Below are 14742 nucleotides of genomic sequence, written 5' to 3'. Positions count from 1 at the left end.
TCTTCTCCCACAGGGACACATTGTTATGATTGTTTTGGTTTTAAGAACTACTTTTCGTGTGTTTCAATGAGCTTGGTAGTGATTAATGTCCCATGTGCTCGTGGATCAAGGTTCCATCGGATGAGCATGATCAAGTATACACATCCTTGTCCAATCTCATGCAATGTCGAACATAATTGCAATTTGACGAGTTGTTTCAGCAGCTACTGCACTGCTACACTCCTTTCATCCAAACATGGTACGATACATTACCAATGGATGGTGTGGAAAAGATTATATATGGCATACAAGATGGCCCAAGTTTGGTTGCATGTTTCCGCATGGTAATGTTGACACCACCAATCTAATTGAGAGACTATGGCAGTACATCAAGTACACTCTACTTGATGCCAAGATCAACATCTCTATATTGGATCTATTGCACGCCCTTGTTGGCAACTTGTCATCAAGATCGAGAATGGGTGGAACCGCACTTAAGTTCTTCAAATAGAAGCAGGAGATAGGTAATGTGCTTGATTTTGATTTGGAATATTATTTATCATTTTTTTGTGATACATTATGTTCTTGAAAGGGACTATTTTCTCACAGCTGACTTTAGGCGCTTCAAAGTCTATGGGTTGAGCAAGACCCACAAAGCTAGATTGGTAGCAGGGGAGAGGATACTCCAACAATGCAAGGTCGATCCCTTGTCTCTTCAAGTCATTCATGAGGGAACCATGCTCTTCAAAATGGCAAGTGCAACACAACAAGAAAAATGGTATAATGTAAGTGTGCAAGCAAACTATTGTGATTGTGTTGATTGGGTTGCAGATTGTAAACATCTCTATGGCTTGTGGCTCATCTTGAGGAGCTATTTTCCTCACCTTCATGAGGTTCTACCCGTCATCGATAGTGCACAGGACTTTGATGACACACCACATAGTCCTTGTGGTGATGAAAATATAGTCTTGGAGAGGCCATGCCCCGATGGAGGTGTGCAAAAAGAGGATCTTGTGTCCTCTATTGAAGACTTCAGAGGGCTCCTCAAACGCATTGAGGTTGAGGTTTCGTCCTATACCTCAACACAGAGGGAAGTTTGTATGCGCCAATTGCAAAGTGCGAGGGAGTCTCTTGTTTGCATGTGTGCCCCACATGAGATTGATATGCCTACAAAGGGTGGGATCTATCAAGTCCAAGAAAATGTCACACAGACACGCTTGGGACATGGCAAGAGTGACCATCCTCGGCCAAATGAGGAATGTGGATCCTCCTTGCAACCGAAGTGTCCCCATATCACATGTGTATTGAGATGCAACCATCAACGAGGAAGACGCCACGTGAGGTTCAATGCAAAACCACGCATATATTGTCCTCATTGTTGCACCAAAACATTCTTGGTGGACCCTTTGGCTGTTTTTTCATGTCACACTTGCCATGCATTGCTTCCCCTTACCTTACAGTATGTACCACATACATCGATATCTATCTTGATTGGTGCAACTCTATGATGAGAGTTACAGGGGCATCTGCACTATTTCTGATTGTGCATATAGCGGTGAGAATGAGGAGTGCCAATTCACTCTCTCATTTTCCAACAGGTCAGTGGTGACACATGTGTTGGCTTCTAGACTCAGGATGTTGGTATTGTACTCATGAGCCGCACACCCTTGAGGATGATGTAGTGCGAGACTCTCTTTGGAATTTGGATAGTCCTCAATACACATGTCGTATAGGCTTTTGAGTAAACCTTGCTATGTGGATCATTCTCTTACATTGCAAATTCATTGCATACTTTATTTTTATGACTAGTGTATAACGAATAGAACAACACATAATTTTTGGCATGACACGTGTTTCATCTAGGGTGGGCGAGGCACTCTAGTCAACAAGCATGCTAATCTTGTTGCCTACTTGTAGTTAGCATGCAAACGACAAGTATTTATAAATACGATGTCATGGGTGTTGAATGTGGACACGCTTGAAAGTGCTTCAAAGCAAGGGGGTGGCCAAGTTTAGGATGCATAGTTAACCCTTGTGTAAGGATTTTGGGTGGGTTTGTTAACCCCAAGCCAAAAAGGCGGAAGAACGAATGAAAAAGTGGGAAGAAGATGGAAGAGGAGCAAACACATGCAGTCGGCTTCTAAAGCTAAGCCGGGGCCAAAAGCATAATTTTAAATAAAAGGCGCCTCAAAAACTCCAAAAACTCTTGTAAAAGAGTGCCACGCTCCCTCCTATGCCACTTGTAAAAGAATAGACGGGCATAGGCTAGGGCATGAAGCAAGAAGAAAAAATTAGAAAAAGGGACCTTGCCACAATGGTCGGTCATGTAAAAAGGGATGGGCACCCATGATGGGGTTTTAAGATTTGTATATATAAAGTTCAAAAAGTGAATGGAAGCTCATTCTTTGGTGTGTGGCTAACAAGAGCTCTTCTCTTCTTCTCTTCTTCTCCTCTTCTTGCTTGTGTATGCTCTTGAGAGAGGGAGTGTGAGAGTGTGAGGGAGTGAGTGTGTGAGAGTGAGGGATCAAGAGGATGAAGCTCTTTACCATCCCGTCTTCTCTTCTTCTCTTCTCTTCTCTTCCCTTCTCTTGTGCATGAGGCTATGGTGGATGGAGCTTGGAGATGGAGAAGGCTTGAGGATGCTTGAGCTAGCATCTAGGATCGTGGAGTTACCGGTGTGTGCGAGAGAGAAGGCAACTCATATCGGCATCAAGGTAAGCTCACTACACTCGTAGGATCGACGGCGCGTCGGCTATGTGAGAGGTAGCTATTAGTGCTCAGCTTGGAACGCTTGAAGCAATAAGCGGTCCGTGGGTCTTGGCGGTTGAGCGAAAGCTCCCACATTTTGGTTCCATTGCCAGAACCAATGGATTCAAGCTTGAGTGCTTGCATGCCCTATATCGAGCATCGAAGTAAGGGATTCATCCCCAAAATGGAGCTTGAGATAGGTAGGAAGGTTGGGTGTTTTGATCTTCGAAACGAGTAAGTATTTTGGGTTAGTTAGTTTTTTTGATGATTGAAAAATAGGGAGAAATCATTTCAGTTTGTTGCTTTTGATTCTCGTTGCATTTAGTGTAGGATAGGATTAGGAAATCGAACCGGGAAAGGGTAGGGTTTACTGTTGCAAAACAAGGCAAAACAGGGCATAAATCATGCAAAAAATGGCAAAAAGCTTACTTGGGATGCTTAATGTCAGAAGTGAGTGATTGGGAGCATCAAAACCTTACCTAGGAGGGGGTTTAAGATCCAAGAGGCCAAGGGAGAGCTCATTTGCAACCATTGCAGTGAGAGAGAGAGAGAGAGAGAGAGCCCCTGCAAATATTTGATTCGATCTCATCATCGGAGAGCCTACCACTCACCCCAGGTATACCAATCACTTCCCTTAGTGCCTTAGCCAGGATCTGGAAGTTTGTGCTTGGAATGATTGCCTGACGCGTGAGATTTGATCGAAATCGTCGTCGCGTAGCATTCGTCGCGCTGTGTTTGGCCCGTCCAAGCGGCCTTTGTTAGGCCGAGTCCCAAACTCGGCCCTCAGACCCTACCATTCGGACCTCGACCCAGAAACCGTAATCGGCCCTCCGTCTGAGTGGCGGCACTCGGCCTTTTGACCAACTCGACACTTGGCCGGAAGTCGACTCGGCCCTATTCACCAGTTCGGCCCTCGGCCCAGGACCCGACTCGGCCCTCGGTCCAACATTTGACTCAGCCCGTCCGAGTCACACCACTCGGACCTCGGCTCTTGAAAAACTTTTTGTGCTCAGACTAGTGTGATTTGGCCCATCCAAGTCACCCACTCGGCCCCTGCAACTCGAACCATTTGGGCCGAGTGTGTATTTGCCTCGAGTTCTTAGAAATTTGACCTGACCCAGCTGGAGCTCAGCAACGCAAACTGTCGTAAGCCCTCCTCAAGTTCAAAACATGATTCTGGCGCACGGAGTAGACAAAATCGTAAAGCGCAGCCGCTTAGTATTTTGAGTGGGTTGTCGCGATACCTAGAAATCTAGAGACCTAGAGGCAACCCGCTAAGCCATAAAACCTTGATTGGACCCAAAAACGGAAAGGCAACGTAATCAAAAAGTCCTAAATCCCGTCTAGATGGCCAGAGAATTGATTGACAAAGCCTATCAGGCCCAAAACGAAGCGAGGGTGTGTAAGACGCTTAGAGACTGTTTGCCGCACTCACCTTGAATTTCCGCACTTGAAGTGCAGTTAAGGAAAAATGAAAGCCTAATTGAACACAAGTGCACTAGAAAGAACACACGCACGGAATGGAGATAAATTGAGGATTGTATTTAATAAGCCAAGGAACTCACTCAGATAAGCCACTCAAGGAACCCACGAATAGGAGAGAACCCACAGACAGAGACAAACCATCAATACACGAAGTAGGACCAAGCAAGTGGCACAAACGAAGGGGATTTGACAAACCTACTCAACCTTATCGATAGCTTGGCGAAGCATGAGAACTTGACTATGGTAGAGGAAAGCTCAGACCATTGCAGGTCTAACGAGGAACACAACTTAGGCGTCTTCCCAGAGGCTATTCAGCAACTGGTCAGCAGCTACGATGTGCACGCCCGGTATGAGCACCGTGGTCGGATAGCAGATGCTATCATCACAGACTTAGAAGAAGAGAGAAAGCTTGTCCACAAGGCATTGCAAAGCATAGCCGCATACAATAGAGATCAACACGCCAGGAGTCAAAGGCAAAGCACGGAGTTGTGTGAGGTGCAACGAGTGCTGAACTTAGCCGGCAAAAACCGAACAAATCACGAGAGAGCCCTAGAAGGAGACTTAACGCTGAGCGAGCTTCTTATGAAGCGATTGTTAGACAACATTGGAGCAGAGCAAAGTGCTGCAGCATTGGCGACCTCACTGCTGGTAGGGTTAGGAGCAACCCAAGGCTCTAAGAGCCAGTCTAAAATCCCAATAATCACAAAGCAGCTCGACAGGTACCAATCCCACGAGGACCCATACAACTTTGTAGAACAGTTCGAGCAAGTTTGCAAAGCCAACGGCCTCAGCGACCTGACTCAGCGCTCTCAAGCGCTCGGGCTCTGCTTAGGTGACAAGGGCAAGACTTGGTATACAAGCTTAGACGTCGCAGAGTGAGCGAATTTCAATAGCCTCAAGAATCTCTTCATTAAGAGATTTGCTGAGTGTGGATACTTCAACAACCTGCTAGTACGACTGATGAATGTCAAGCAAAAAGAGGAGGATATTCGTGATTACGTAACCCACGTGAGGAGCCTCTTTAAGAGAATCCCTACAGGCAAACGACCGACTAAAAGAGCAATTTCAACTGTGTTTATCAGCGGGATTCGAAACGAGGAACTGTATAAGGCTTTGGCATCCAACTCGAGCTTGCAATGAGACACACTAGCTAGGGTTTTTGAGAAAGCTATCAGAGTTGATGATCAACTAAAAGAGATGAGCTCCAGGAGCTCCAACTCAGAAGAAGCCATCTTGTGAAGTTTAGAAAGAGCATCAGCCTCTAGTGAGCGACCAGCCCCATCATCCCAAGATAAGGGGAAGGCCACCGAGACGAACCAAGCAAGACCTGTAGAGATGACCAACGTGGCCACATGTCCAATGTGTGTATTGTGGCGAAAACCATTTTCCGGTCGAGTGTCAAGACCCTCGGTCGAGACCTTGCGCTAACTACGGCAGGTTTGATCACGACATTGTGCATTGCAGATTGCCTAGGAGACTTTCATACTCCCAAACATATAGTCAGTCTTACCTAGCGAACAGGCTGCAGCCACTTTTTGGAAGGGGAGCCCCATTGGCCCTTCCTACGCCTAACGACATTAAGCCAGCTGTCCTTAGGGTGGACATAAACCCTATGGGTATATCTAGGATGCCAGGTCCCTATGTGACCCATCCACCGAGTGATGCTCCAATCCACTATGTGGAAGATCCAAATGAGGAAGAGACTTACTTATACCCTTATGTCTCTCACGACGACGAGGGCAACACAGTCCTTATGGACTATCGACCAGTACCAGTGATGGCATTGGGGAGAGGACAAGGTAGAGGCCTAGGAGGAAAGATGCAAGATCCAATCATCTATTGGACTTATGGTCACCCGAGTCATGTCTCATCACGTTGCCTTGAGAGGGAGCAGCAGAACAAAGACAAAGCTGACCTAAGGTGCGTTGAGTGCGGAATCACCCATATCTTCGTCTATTGCCCAAAGCGAAAACCTTCTGCAAGTTCAGCCAACGTACCATCTGTTCCATTGGGGCTGTTTGGTGTCGAGAACCTTGATGGGGAGGCCACACCCATCCTGTTGCGAGCCATGACCCGTGCCTAGGCAAAGCAGGCCGGCATATCACTACCAGGACCCAGCAACCTCGATGTAGCCTCGATAGGGAAGAAGAGCCATAGGAAAAGAAAGAAGAGGTTGGAGGCTAAGATCGCACTGAAAACTGAGAGTACTACAACTCTGCCTATTGGAAAGAAAGTCACAGATGTAGAGGCAGAAACTTTAGCCCCCAAGACGGCCGAAAAGGGAAGTGCCAAGGTAGGGGAGTACCTGCATCCAAAGCGCCAATTCGAGGCCATGGAGAAAGTGAAGGATTGGGTGAAAGAGGCCCAAGAGCACTTAAGGGATGCTAAACCCATCCTAGAGGATGAGATCGATGATCTCACTAGCATGAACACGGCGGTCTCACCCCCTCAACCAAAGTCAAGAGATGCAACCGCACCACAGGCAATACCCCTTAGGCCAAGCCTTGATACTGCAGGCCCATAAATTAGTCACGGTCGTTGGCCAGGACAATTCGGTGTAAGAGAGAGACGAGCAGCCGATAGCCTTCTTACCACGCTAGTGATCACCCCTGTGACATTAAGCCTAGGAGACTTGCTTAAGCAGCATCCCACCCTATGGCAAGACCTCAAGCAGTGGGTTGAGGGGTCACGAGAACAAGTTGTGGATTTGCATGATCACGATACAGAAACACAAATACCGAGTCTAACGTTACACTCTGTGCCAAAATCCTTGCACATTAATGCTTTCTGGGAAGGCACCGAGATGCATGCAGTGTTACCAGTCCTAGCCTTAGGCAACACAACGAGAAAGGGAATCCTAGACATGGGAGCCGGGGTTAGTGTGCTGAGATATGCAGTACTACAGACCTAGGAAAACCCACCTATTGAGACCGCTCGGTTTAATGTCACATTAGCAAACGGCATGAGAGTGAAGCCATTAGGGGTACTTAAAATCTGGCCAGTGAAAATTGCAAGTGTCCAGTTCTTTGTCAACTTTATAGTTATGAAGGGGGTGGACTACGATATCCTGTTAGGCCGACCTTGGATGCGCAATGCCAGAGTTATTGAAGATTAGGGTAACGGCTTGATATTCTTAGGCAACATGGCGGAAGCTGTGAGGGTAGAGATGGACACTTGGAAGACCTCACCACTCAACTTGGATGCCATCTCCGCGATGCTCAAGGGTGATGGTCAAGTCAATAAGTCTTATGGATCCTTGACCAAGTATATCCCATGCCTAGAGGATGAGCGGGATTGGATGCATGTCCTTGCTACAGTCGACCTGCTGTTCTCGGATCAAGAGGCGTATGAGCAAGTCATCAAGATGATGGGCACGATCGATGGCATGCCCTCTGTACTAGTTTGCATGATGGAAGGAACCGTTATTGGGAGACCTAAGCCCGTCACCTTCCAAGTGCCAAGCAACAAGAGAACTCCAAGAGGCTTTGCAATACTTAATAGACAAGTTGGCTGACAATTCAGCAACAAAATTCAAATCACTCCAGGATCTCTTAGGTGAATCCAAGTAGCAATGGACCAGGGTGCATGACTTGAACCTTATGTACAACTGGGCCCTAGTCCCTGATTAATGACAAGGGATATACCAAGCCCTAGGAGACGATGAGTAGTCTGACACAGAGGACTCTGACAACGAGTATGAAGACTGCCAATCCTTCAGTGATGGAAGTGAGGGTGAGATGGGCATGGTAGAATACGACACTGAGGGACATGAAATAGAACAAATACGGGCAGACTCCAAGCCACAAAAGAGAAGTGTCTACAGGATAGAGCGAGGAATCATGCACATGCATTGTGATCGTGCTTGGTTAGAGCACGTAGGAGCCATAGACCTTGAGCAGGCAGGCCTAGCTCAACCAGGAGTGACACCAGTGCTTAGGGCATAATCACCATCTGAACTACGACCACCAGGGGAGACTCCCTCTTCTAGCGAAGATGGCAAGTTCGACTCTGATTCAGAGGTAAGCTCGGATAGCGACCCAGAAATACCTAAACCACCCAAGACCCGATGCACCAACGGGGACCTACCCGTCCACCTGAGGCGCAGACAATTGAAGCAGGGAAGGGCAAACCAACCCAAGGACACACGAATAGACGAACATCGAAAACTATGGGACCTCCCTAAATGATTTACGAAATTAAAGAAAGGAGATAGGGTAGCGATCTTGTTGGGTGCCAAACGGCAAGGGCAAATGAGCAAACCAATTGGGGGACCAACCAAGGTCAAGGAGGTGAACTTAGCCTGGGAAGGGGAGACATCCCGACCAGCCTTCATTGCCGATGACTTGACTGAGGAAGAAGAAAAGAGTCTTGTCACTCTCTTGCGAGAGTATATAGATGTATTTGCATGGTCCCTAAAAGAGCTTAAAGGGGTAGACTCGAGTGTAGTGACTCATAATATACCCATGACACCAGACGCAGCGCCGATGAAGCAACGATTGTACCCAATGAATCCAAAGCATGCTCATGCTGTCAAGGAAGAGATTGATAAGCTTATGAGAGCAGGATTCATTTACGAAATTGAGCACTCGGACTGGGTATCACCCATAGTCATCGTGATGAAGAAAAATAGAAAAATTAGAGTGTGCATCAATTACAAGAATGTGAACGCTACTACTAAAAGAGACAATTATCCATTGCCATACATGGAGCACATGCTTGAAAGAGTGGCGGGAAAGGAGGCCTACAATGTTTTGGATGGCTTCTCAGGATATAATCAGGTGCAAGTGAATCCTGCCGATAGGCATAAGACTACCTTTGCCACTGAGTGGGGCGCTTTGCTTACATAGTCATGCCTTTTGGGTTGACTAATGCCCTTGCCACCTTCCAACGTCTCATGTGCACCATATTTAAAGACATGCTTCGCAAGGAGTTGGAAGTCTTTGTCGATGACCTCTGTGTTCACTCAACCTGGATGGAACACTTAAACAAACTCCAAGCAGTCTTTGAGCGGTGTCGCCTATATCGTCTCTCCTTGAACCCCTTGAAATGCCAGTTTTCGGTGAAGCATGGATGCATCCTCGGCCACGCGAAGAATGGCATTGCCACTGACTTCTCCAAAGTCAGGGTTATTGTGGACCTTCCACCCCCAACCAACTACAAGGGAGTTCAATGCTTCTTAGGCCATATGGGATACTATCGGCGGTTTGTGTTGAATTTACGCATTGATAGCCAGACCTTTATACAAGCTGCTGATTGTCTTTGAATGGACTGAATCATGCTAACAAGCATATGAAGAGTTGAACAAGGCTCTAACCATAGCACCAATTCTACGAGCCCCGTATTGGACCATAACCTTCTACGTGCATATCGATGATTCTAAATTTACTGTGGGGGTAGTGTTGTGCCAACCTGGTGAGCACAACCTAGACTATCCAGTGACCTTTACTAGAGCAGACAACTCATGGAGATGGAAATGAACTACTCAACGACTAAAAGAGAGGGCTTGGCCATGGTGTTTGCTATAAATAAGTTCCGGCATTATCTATTGGCTATACCCTTTACCTTCTTTTTGGACCATCAAGCTTTGCTATACCTAGTGAATAAACCTTGCACTACAAGACGCATAGCTTGGTGGCTCCTTCTGCTTTTGGAGTTTGACTTCTCTGTGGTTGTACGGAAGGGAAAACAACACTACATGGCTGATCATATGTCACGCATCCCCACAGGAGAATCCGTTGGAGAAGGCATTATCGATGAATTACCAGATGCCCACCTCTTTAACCTCTCCAGTGGGAGAGATTTATTCAAGGATGATCTAATGCCATATTGGGCAGATGACATAGTCCAAGTGCTTGAGCATGGACTACCTAAACGACTAATAGAGAAGGCAAGGTTGAGGCAACTTATTCTCAAAATCCAACCCTACCAGTTGATAGTAGCAGGCCAGTCGAATCGCTTAGGGCAAGATGGATTGTTGTGCAAATGCATGTGCGAACATGAGATGCACGGCATGCTCTTAGAGGCACACAGTGGGATTGCTGATGGACACTTTAGCAAAGACACAACGGCCCACAAGGTGTTGCAGTCTCAACTATGATGGCCAACGCTGTTCCATGATGCCGCACGATTTGTTAAGCATTGTGACAAATGCCAGCGACGAAGGTCCCGATTCGCAAGGATCAAATGGAGTTGACCCCAATCATTGCTCGACAACCCTTTGAAAAGTGGGGAATCGACTTCATAGGACCCATCAACCCTATTGCACAGTATTCTCAGGCCAAATACATCATTGTGGCCACAGACTACCTAATGAAGTGGGCAAAGGCGAGAGCAACACGAAAGAACGATGCTCGAACGACTACCAAGTTCTTGTGGGAGCACGTGATCTCACGATTCGGATGCCCCATCGAACTAGTCAGTAACCAAGGGATACACTTCATCAATGAAGTGATAGCTCATATCCTATGCACCTTCCTAATTATCCATCGAAAATCCTCTCCATACTACCCTCAAGCAAACGGCCAGGTGAAATCCACCAATAAGATTCTTGCCAATGTCCTAACCAAGGTAGTCTTGGCCTCATGCAACAGCGACTGGGATAACAAGCTGATGGCAACCCTTGTGGGCTTACCGCACAGATTACAAAACAGCTGTCGGACAGACCCCCTTTACGTTGACCTACAAAACCGAAGTAATTCTCCCCGTAGAATTTTTCGTGCCTAGCCCACGAATTGCACTTCAGGAGCGATGGGAAGGAAGGGAGGGATGGACGCAATGCCTAGTTGAGCTCGAACGCCTCTCGGAGACTCGCCTTCTAGCCACTCATGCACTCATATGTGAGAAGGCACGACGCAAGAGTTTATTTGACAAGCAAGTCAAGCAATGCGACTTCGAACAAGGAAACTTAGTGCTCCTATACTCAATCAAGGGGCATAAGAAAAAAATGAAGTTAGGGGTCTTGGACCTTTCAAAGTCAGTGCCATCAGCCGAATGGACAATGACGAGCTCAAGATTCTAGACAGTGAGGAAATAGGCTTCTTCAATGGTAGTCGTGTCAAGAAGTACTATCCTCCCACGCATCCTTTGCATGAGCCACCAGTGTTGGAACCACCTGTCAAGGTACGAGTAGCCACCATCACCGAAATCGATGACGAGGATGAGGAAACCATGGAGCCTGCATACATGCACATCACGGTCACTGCCAAGCGAACATGCGCCTTCGATGCCTTAATTGACAAGGGAGCGGACTTCAATGTCTTGACTCACGATCATTGGACCCAACTTGGCAAACCACCACTACAATCTACTAACGCCAAATTAAGCCCATATGGGGGCCGTTCGTACACACTTCTCGGCAAGTGCAGGGCCACCGTTTCTATCGAGTCTGAGATTGTACCAATAATCTTCTACGTACTGCCAGACGCCAAGGACGCAGGAATGGAAATGCTGCTAGGGTGATTCTTCAAGAAACAAACTCGTTGCAATGTTGATTATGAGTTGCAGTGCATTCACCTCACCATAGGCAACATCCGCATTGATACAGCTTTCAGCAAGGGCTGCACGATAGAACAGTCTGCACACAGCCACCGGTAGGACTATTAACAGCAAATCTAAGGAGAAGGGTAGTGCTCAACCACCACCCACGACCTCTCAAGAACCGCTGCTCGTGGTAGAAAAAGCTAAGGCTCAACAACCTAGTTTCCAATGGAGGCCTAAACAGCCGCAACCGCCGCCTAGGAGTCATCGCACACAACCTCATAAGAACCGAAGCTCTAAACCTAGGACACCAAGGCGCAGCTACAGAAATTGGCGCATAATCAGCCAAAGGTGGGTCCCTAAAGCCCTCCTGCACGCGCTAGGCTACTATGAGGGAAAGGCCTACATATGGATCTCTAAAGCTCACATGACAAAGAACACCACTCGTACGCTATCCCCAAGCCTAATCACCCCCAGTCCCATAGAACCTCAAAACCATAAACCGCAGTGCTCCCCAAGCCCACATCCATCAAGCTCATCCACACACATGCCCAAGAGAGTTGAACCAGCCTATCAACCTAAATGACAGACATTGTCAAATGAGCCATCACCCGCTAGAGCCCATCTGACTACAATGATCCACTATGTAGTCCATCAGAAGTAGCTGCTACTTCCCTAGCCCTAAGCCGGGAAGCCCAATCGAAACCTCAAGAACACCTACAACCACAACTATCCATTGTCAAAGGCTCTAGTGCTATCAAACCCCAACCACCAACACGTCTTAAACCCTCCTATGAGCGGAAATCATTTTTGACACTGGCCTCAGATCTAGCCGAAGATACAGGGGATGACGTGGTTGATTGTATTAGACAGCTCGATGCCACCTTCAGAGAGCTAGCTCACTCTGAGCTACGACCGCTTGGACTTAGGCTTGTTGCCCGAGCCTTTTGCAACCGAAGTTCGTACGATGCCTTGTTCTTGGGAGACGTTTGAACTTGCCTTCGCAAAGGCAGCAAACTCTGCTATCTGCTGTATTGCTCAATAGCGAGATCTCTAAAGAGCAAGCCCTCAAACATCACCTCAATATGTCATATGATCAGCGAACAACTTCTGCGATCACTGACCAAGAAATTGCAAAATTATCCAAACTTGCTGAGACTGAATCCCCATTCTTGCGGCACTGGTACACTCTTAGGTTACAATGGGAAGTAGAGGGATGCCGAGTCATGACAAATGCTGAGCAGTGTCATGCAATCAAAACAGCGGTACGACCCCACTTATATCGCGCCAACCTCGTATAGAGTGTTAACCACTCTTCGCGACTGCCCCCTAGAAGAGCACATCAAGGGACACCCTTACCTCGATCGCCTACTGACTGAGGAAGAGCTACATATTGCTAGCCATGGTGCCTTCGATGACTTTTTAACATATGTTCTCACTTACATTGCACACGTTGGCACTCAACCTTTTGATCTCGACTGCGCAGCTCAGTTAGAGTACAAACCCGATTTCTACACTTGGTTTCTACGCCGATAACTGCTAGGCCCATTTCAGAATGTCCTCAACCTCCAAAACCTTCAATCCTAAGAAGGATTCTTCTCGAGCTGGGAGGGGAAGGGGAGTGAGGTGAATCAAATTAAAAACCAATCAAATTAAAAACCAAGGAAAATCGAGGTGAATCAAATTAAAACCAATGAAAATCAAGAAAAATGCATAAGCATGTAAACAACGAGCAAGGTAGGAAAATGGCAAGAGAACTTTGAAATAAAGGGCAAAAAGTTAATAATGCTTTCATTCAATAAACATATAGAGTCTTTCTTTTTAGACTATGTCTTTTCTTGCGAATTGTTAATGTGGAAGCACTAATGGAAACTTGGGATTATGACAGGAACAAAAGATGTCGTAGCAAGACCGTGCCCACTGACTTCCGTTCACGGAAGAGCAAAGAGCGTAGTATAGCATCACTCTTGAGAGCCGTGCCTACAACAAGCTTAAGTTCCAAACCATTCACAACGTAGAGGGTGTGGTGGCCAAGGAGGAAGCGGCCAGGAGAGTCATTGAACAATGCAACTTCACCAAGTACCTCGAAAAATTCGTACAAGAACCTGACCACACAAAGTGTGTGGAGTTTCTCAGGTCTTATGACCTTGAAAATGAGTGCGGCACCATCACGGTAGGAAGGGGAGAAAACGTCAAACAGGTATAGGTTCGCTTAACCCTTGGTGGAGAAGGTGTTGGGACTGGAGCCAAAGATAGAGAAGAAGCAGAAGAGGGATGTGTATGCCATGTTGAAAATGAGAAAGGAGGACGTGCTAACAAACGACGACATCAACATCCAAGACATACCTGATGCGGAAGCCAGATTGCAAGCAAAACTAGTACACGTGCTCTTCTCCAACCAGTGCTACAATGCCTTAATGCATCGAATCAACATGCCTGTGCTGGAGAACGTAGTGGCTCACACCCTACATGAAGTCGACTGGAACGGTTATGTGTGCAAAACTATCGACCAGGTGACTAAAGCACTAGTTTTAGGAAGCACACCAGTAGGAGGAGAGTCCCCAGCTTCCAAGGCCATGGAAAGAAAAAAGGCCTTGTCCAAGGCCTCATTTATTGCCTATGGAAGCATTTTGACTGCACTTATCCAAGAAGCAGTGAAAGAGACACAAGATGCAGAAGAAGGGGAAGGAGAAACGCCTGACAGGTCACCCCCTCACCAGGACCAAGAGAGGTCCGGTGACAAGATCGCGACTAATAAGGAAGGGTAGGGACAAGAAAAACAATTGGGCAAAAAATAGGCCAAGGAACCCAAGAAGAAGACAGCACAAAAGAAAAAGAATATGGATGAAGGCCACAAGAAGGAGAAAGAGGATTTGGAAAAGGAAAAAAGACAGCACAAAAGAAAAAGAATCTAGATAAAGGCTGCAAGAAGGAGAAAGAGGATTTGGAAAAGGAAAAAAGACAATCCCTCAAGGAGGCTGAGGAGAGGGAGAATAAGAAGAAACAAGAAGAAGAAAAAACAAAAGAAGAAGTCAAGAGGGCTAAAAAGGTATC

Source organism: Lygodium microphyllum, chromosome 10 (genome assembly GCF_053477565.2).
Source record: "Lygodium microphyllum isolate KBCC chromosome 10, Lygodium_microphyllum_v1.1.10, whole genome shotgun sequence".
Lineage (NCBI taxonomy): Eukaryota > Viridiplantae > Streptophyta > Polypodiopsida > Schizaeales > Lygodiaceae > Lygodium > Lygodium microphyllum.
The sequence above is the reverse complement of the archived record's forward strand: the minus strand, read 5'-3'. Positions refer to the sequence as shown.